This window comes from Sinocyclocheilus anshuiensis, unplaced genomic scaffold (assembly GCF_001515605.1).
Source record: "Sinocyclocheilus anshuiensis isolate Anshui unplaced genomic scaffold, SAMN03320099.WGS_v1.1 scaffold2987, whole genome shotgun sequence".
In the NCBI taxonomy this organism is placed as follows: domain Eukaryota; kingdom Metazoa; phylum Chordata; class Actinopteri; order Cypriniformes; family Cyprinidae; genus Sinocyclocheilus; species Sinocyclocheilus anshuiensis.
Window position 1 is genome coordinate 100,615 of NW_015552809.1, and position 6,000 is coordinate 106,614.

Sequence of the window (6,000 nt, forward strand, 5' to 3'; positions counted from 1 at the left end):
CATTCAAATTTCTTGTGCCTTGGCATATTGAATTCTGGTGTCACATGCATTGTGTGAGTTTGAATCTGAATTGTGACGTTCCTGACATTTTCTCTAAGCACAAAAAAGGCAGTAGCGCCAAACACTCGTCCAAAAATCCAGTAGACAAAAACATATGGTGCGTAGATCCAAAATATACAAAGATACAAAGATGAAAGACATCCGCACTCCTCCAAATGCAGCTAAAAAAGCTTATTCCATTTATTGTTCAGAGGTCACAAAAATATGTAGAAAGAAGTGCAAAAGTGCAAGTGCAGAACGTTTTCGGGTATTAACCCTTCCTCAGCGCCATGTGCTACCAAGCAACACCTGCGCTCATTAAAACATGTATTACCGTAATACCCCTAGTATCACGAAGATCTTTTAAACAAATACACATATATATCTCAAATCTATAACAAAATTACAGTAAATACATTCATAAGTCATCCCAAATTCATATACAACTATATCAACAAAATATATTAACTGTTTTCTCTATGGAAACACTTGAATAAAAGCACCTGAATGTTTTCAGAAACTCTGTTTGCAAATAGACCCAGAAGAAGTAGTTTTTTTAGTAATGAGTCATTTTAAGAAAGAAATGCACTGTATACATGGAGAATGATAATACATATAAAAAACACATATTTTGTGAAGGTATTTATTTATTTATTTTTGTATAATAGTGATGGCAGTGCAAAAGTGCTGTCATTGGTGTCCTATCAGAACGTCTTATCAGATTTTGAAACCTCAGCTTTAAAAGGGCATCTGAAATATGCAATAAAAAGCAAAATGTTTGAGAATGAAGATCTTATACTTGACCTAATAATTGAAGTTATGTTTCAGAGCTTTTATCGCTTTGGACTGCTGGAAGTGACAAAGGTTGAAAGCATTTTATGACTGCACACTGTTTAGTGCCTGTATGTGGGAGATCTACTCTACAATTCTTTATTCAGTCCCAGAGGGCTGTGAACATGTTCACTGCGACACTCAAATGCCTCTTATTAAGTCAATATTTTTGCTCTGAGATCACAGGATGGAGAGTGTCCCCTCAGTGTGGTTTTGATTGTCCACCGTTTGTAACCAGTTCAGTGAAATCCTCAGCCACCTCTGTGCCAAAAGTGAAGTGAGCTCTTACAAAGGATGTTTTGCCTTTCCTATCCGCCTCTGCTAAATATCCTTGTAAATTCCTTGCCTTATTGTGAACAATTCATCAGTGCAGTTTATTCTAAAGTAAAGAAGTGTTTGTCTGTTCAGTCATTGATCTTTTTTTTTTTCATGTATGCTTATAACTTGTTCAACCCATTTTGTTCAATCTCTTATCATGATCCAATCAATTCCAAAATTTAACATTTTGTTTAACACGTAACATTTTTGTTTTCATATCCAGTAATATCCAGTTTCAATTTCATATAATTATAACACATTACGGAGGTAAAAAGTGTTGCTTTCACTATGGCAAACACACACACACACACACACACACACACACACATACACACATAATGCGTAAATATTGAAAGAAAAATACACCCTATTGTAGATAGCAAGACTAGACCAGATTACTAGAGAGAGAGAGAGAGAGAGAGAGAGAGAACAGGATGCTTTCAAAGCATCCTGGCCCTGACAATGCCTGTGATCCATTGCAGTCAGATTTCCTACAAGAACAGCAGATGTTCAGAGAACTGAACACATATGCTCTTTTAGCAGGTGCTGATGTATTGAGTGATTGAGTGGCAGTGTGAGTGATTGACGGTTTGATAAACTGCCTTTATTGATTCTGTATAATGCTCTACAGAGAGACAGTCACAGAACTCAATAGTTCAAGAACACTACACTTTAAAGAACATAAAATGAACCTATCTAATTTAATTACAGAAATTTAGAACCATATCTAACATAACCACATATAAATCCCTTGTGACTGAAATAGTTTTGGGTTTGGGTTTTAGGTTCTTTACATCTCTACTTTCACAGCTGGCTTCTTCAGCGGCTATTGATTTGCTATTGTTACAAGCCAAATAACTGTAATCTACTGCTATTTGTTCTAGAACAGAGGGTCTCATTCACTAGTCGTGCATACGCTTAAATTTATGTGTGAAATCAAGTACAAACATTTTTACAAACAGACCATGTTTCATCAGTAAAGTACTAAAATGTATTCTAAATCTACTAATATTGTAGGAACAACTGAAACCAAACGTATGCCAAAATCACATATATTGGATGGCCTTATAATCATGTTAAGATTACATTTTATACATGCTCAAGGATCTTGCAGTGTGTGCTCTCAGGATGGCGCACATATTTAGAGAGTGTCATAATGCTGAAACATAGGATGTGGAGATGGTTTGGACTAGGGCTTAAACGATTTTGGAAAATAATCTAATTGCGATTTTTTTTACCAATATTGCGATTGCGATTTAATATGCAATTATTTTTTTAAGCTCGTTATGTTCTGTATTATTCAACAAAGACAAGCTATAAATCATTGTATAGTATGACCAACACAATATTAGATAGATTAAACATAAACGTTTTAAACACTCACTGTCTGTTAACTTTAGACCAGTGGATCTCAAACTTTTTTGGTCGCGCCTCCCTTTAAACCTATAAAAAAATCTGCCCATTTTTATTATTCTCTCTGTTATTTATTTATTTATTTTTTGTGGGTTTCATGCTGTCCGCTAAGGCATAGGACACACACAGGCTTTCCTCAGCAACGACATTAAACACCGTGTCTACACCGGATGCGAGCGGCAAAATACAGTAGTAGAACCCAAACCCATTATAATCAGTGACGCTGTCTACACTGGATGCGGCGCGACACGACACGACAAAACCCGACATTAAACTGATGCCTTGTTCTGTTTATGACGTACTGACACAAATTTAAAATGATTTGCAATGGTCACTGTCCAGTGTACAGTAGAGCTGTTGCGGCGCGGCGCGACAACTCTAGCGTCCGGTATAGACACGGTGAGTGAAGTCGAGAGCAAGATATGCCTCGTCATATTTTCTGCATTTAGCTTTTGAATGACCAGCACCTGCCTGGGTCTGTTCGACTTCATCTATGGCTTTTCTCTTCGCTTTCACAAACCGATCCATCTCTCATTCTAAGTTACGTCCTTTGGCTGTTTACTGTTTTATTTATTTTCTTTTTCTGCTGATGGCCGACGCTCGACTTGAAGCAGCGCTGCTTAGACCGATGGGTGTGTCATCAAAGGAGTGAAGTCGAGAGCAAGATATGCCTCGTCATATTTTCTGCATTTAGCTTTTGAATGACCAGCACCTGCCTGAGTCTGTGCAACTTCATCTACGGCTTTTCTCTTCCCTTTCACAAACCGATCCATCTCCCATTCTAAGTTACGTCCAATGGCTGTTTACTGTTTTATTTATTTTCTTTTTCTGCTGATGGAGTACGTTTGAAGTACGTTCATTATATACACTTTCAAATATTTCCGCGTGTAACGTTAGTGTGCCAGGGTTGCCACAACAAAACCCGCCCAATTGCTACTCAAAACTAGCCCAATCGCGTTTCGAGGGGGGTTCCACCGGTAAAAATCGTATTCCAGGGAGTAAAATACACGTTTTTTGGAGGGGTTCCCCAAATCGCGGACTTGGCAACACTGTAGCGTGCCAACTTGATGCTTCCTCTGAAGACTGCTTAGATGTGTTCGACTTGAAGCAGCGCTGCTTAGACAGTACTGCGAGAGCTATAAGAGAGCGGACGTCTCCTCATGCTTTTTCTCGCAGTACTTTGATGTCATACACGATCGATTTTCAAGTCGAACACACCTCTTTACTCTCGCGTGTCACGTGACACTCAATCAGCCTCTGCGATTGAAAAATCGCGTTTGTTCATATCGCGATATTATCGCAATCGTTCAGCCCTAGTTTGGACATGTTTTATTCAAATTACTAATCTATGGGTATGTGGTCACTCATTTAGAATACTCCAAATGCATTAACATTAGAATAAGGTTAACTCTTTCCTCGCTATTGACGAGTTATCTCGTCTTTTAGAAGACAACGCTTCCCCGCCAAAGACGAGTTTTTACAGCTTTTCGTGTTTTCACTGTTATACACTAGGGGGCGTTATTACACATCTTCTGAACGAGTACAAAACCTCCCGGACAAAAACACGTGTACAGGACGGAGAAACGAGCGATCTCTTATGTAAACAGATGCATATGAAAAATAATGCGATCATCAGCAATGGCAGCATATAAATGAAAACTGCATAATGTTACGGAGTAAAATGTTGATCCAGGAAGTGGTATATGTCTGTGCAAGCTTTGGAGGTGTTGATAGAAGTGATTTACTGTATTTATGCTTTGATAATCTTATTGAATATTACCCAGATGTATTTTTTGATAAAAATGTGATTTTCTCACCTTTTTGCTCAATATTATGCATTTTTATGAAACCTACCTATATTCAAGTGTTGATAAAAAATAGAAGTGATTTACTGTATTTATGCTTTGATAATCTTATTGAATATTACCCAGATGTATTTTTTGATAAAAATGTGATTTTCTCACCTTTTTGCTCAATATTATGCATTTTTATGAAACCTACCTATATTCAAATGTTGATAAAAAAAAGAATGCTTTAAGCTAGAATAAAACTGATTTTTTTGTTTAAAAATAGAGGCTCTGATCTTTGTTAGTGTATTGCATATTCAAATATTCATACAGCAAAGTATTCTGGAGGCCATCAAATTTTAGTGAAAATCATCAAAATTGCTGGCGGTGGCTGGCAACTGTATATATTGTTTCTATGCGCTTGTGTGTTTCCGTGTGTGTCCGTACTGTATGTGTGTCTAATTTTGTGGCAAAAACACAGAACTAATTTGTCTTTTTTTATAATATTGTTTACTATATTTATTTGTTTGGCCAGTGTCATTGTGGGTTTTGTTTATTTTGCTGTTTTAGGCTGAAATCATTTGGCGAAGTGATATGGACATGTAATGCGGTCAATACCTGCCTGGAACTGTCCACCGTGTGTTTCCATGAAAATAATTGCACACCTTAGAATGTTAGCCAGCCAATCAGATTCAAGCATTCAATGGCCCCACAGTATAAGTAAGGAATAACTGACGAAGGGCCATTGAATTATTAGAATGCAAACCAGATGTGGTGACATGAACCTCAAGTGTGCATTATTTTCTAATAATTCAATGGACCAGAGTGAATCATTCCGCTTATACTATGGTTACCACACCTCACATTGATCAGATGATATATTTCAAGGCATTCATTGTTTTTTTTTTGTCCTTGAAATGCTCTTGTGTGTAGGATTCATTTCTTAAACATCTCATCCAACGCCTGCATTGCTAATTCCAAAACGTCATTTTAGACCTAGCAACAGAGGCTTGAGCCATTATAGCAGACTAATGCAGTTAATATTTAAGTTATTAGAGAGAGAGAGAGAGAGAGAGAGAGATTAAGCATGTGAATTTCCTGCGTCTCTGAGTCTGTGCGTCTCTCAACAGTGTTCTGCAGCAGCGTCTCTACTAATAATGAAACTTAATTTTCTTCAAGAACAGAACCGCTGTTACCTCGTTTGTTAGAAATGTCATGTAGCTTTTAAGTTGCTAAACTATTTTACTGATAAAATTGTAAGAGTAGCCCTAACAACTATAACGCGTGTGTTTCCGTGTGTGCAAGTGTGTCTTTACTGTATGTGTGTGTGTCTGTAAGGGAGAGAGAGCAGGAGAAATAGAGTATGAGAGTTCCGTACATAATAAAACAGAATTTTGTGGCAAAAACATGGAAATTTTATCCTATTGTTTACTGTATTTATTTGTTTGGCCAGTGTTAGGTTGTAAGGACCTTTGAAATCATTTGGCGAAGTGATATGGACATGTAATGTGGTCAAGACCTGCCTGGAACTACTTTCCCCGTGCGTTTCCCTGAAAATAATTGCACACCTTAGAATGTTCGTCAGCCAATCAGATTCAAGCATTCAACAGCC

General features: G+C 37.4%; 1 protein-coding gene across 1 annotated transcript in view; it reads left to right on the top strand.

Moving 5' to 3' along the window:
* LOC107667969 (glutamate receptor ionotropic, kainate 2-like) overlaps positions 1-6,000 on the top strand; it is a 139,550-nt gene that overhangs the window by 92,742 nt on the left and 40,808 nt on the right. The gene's annotated exons all lie outside the window — the stretch shown is intronic.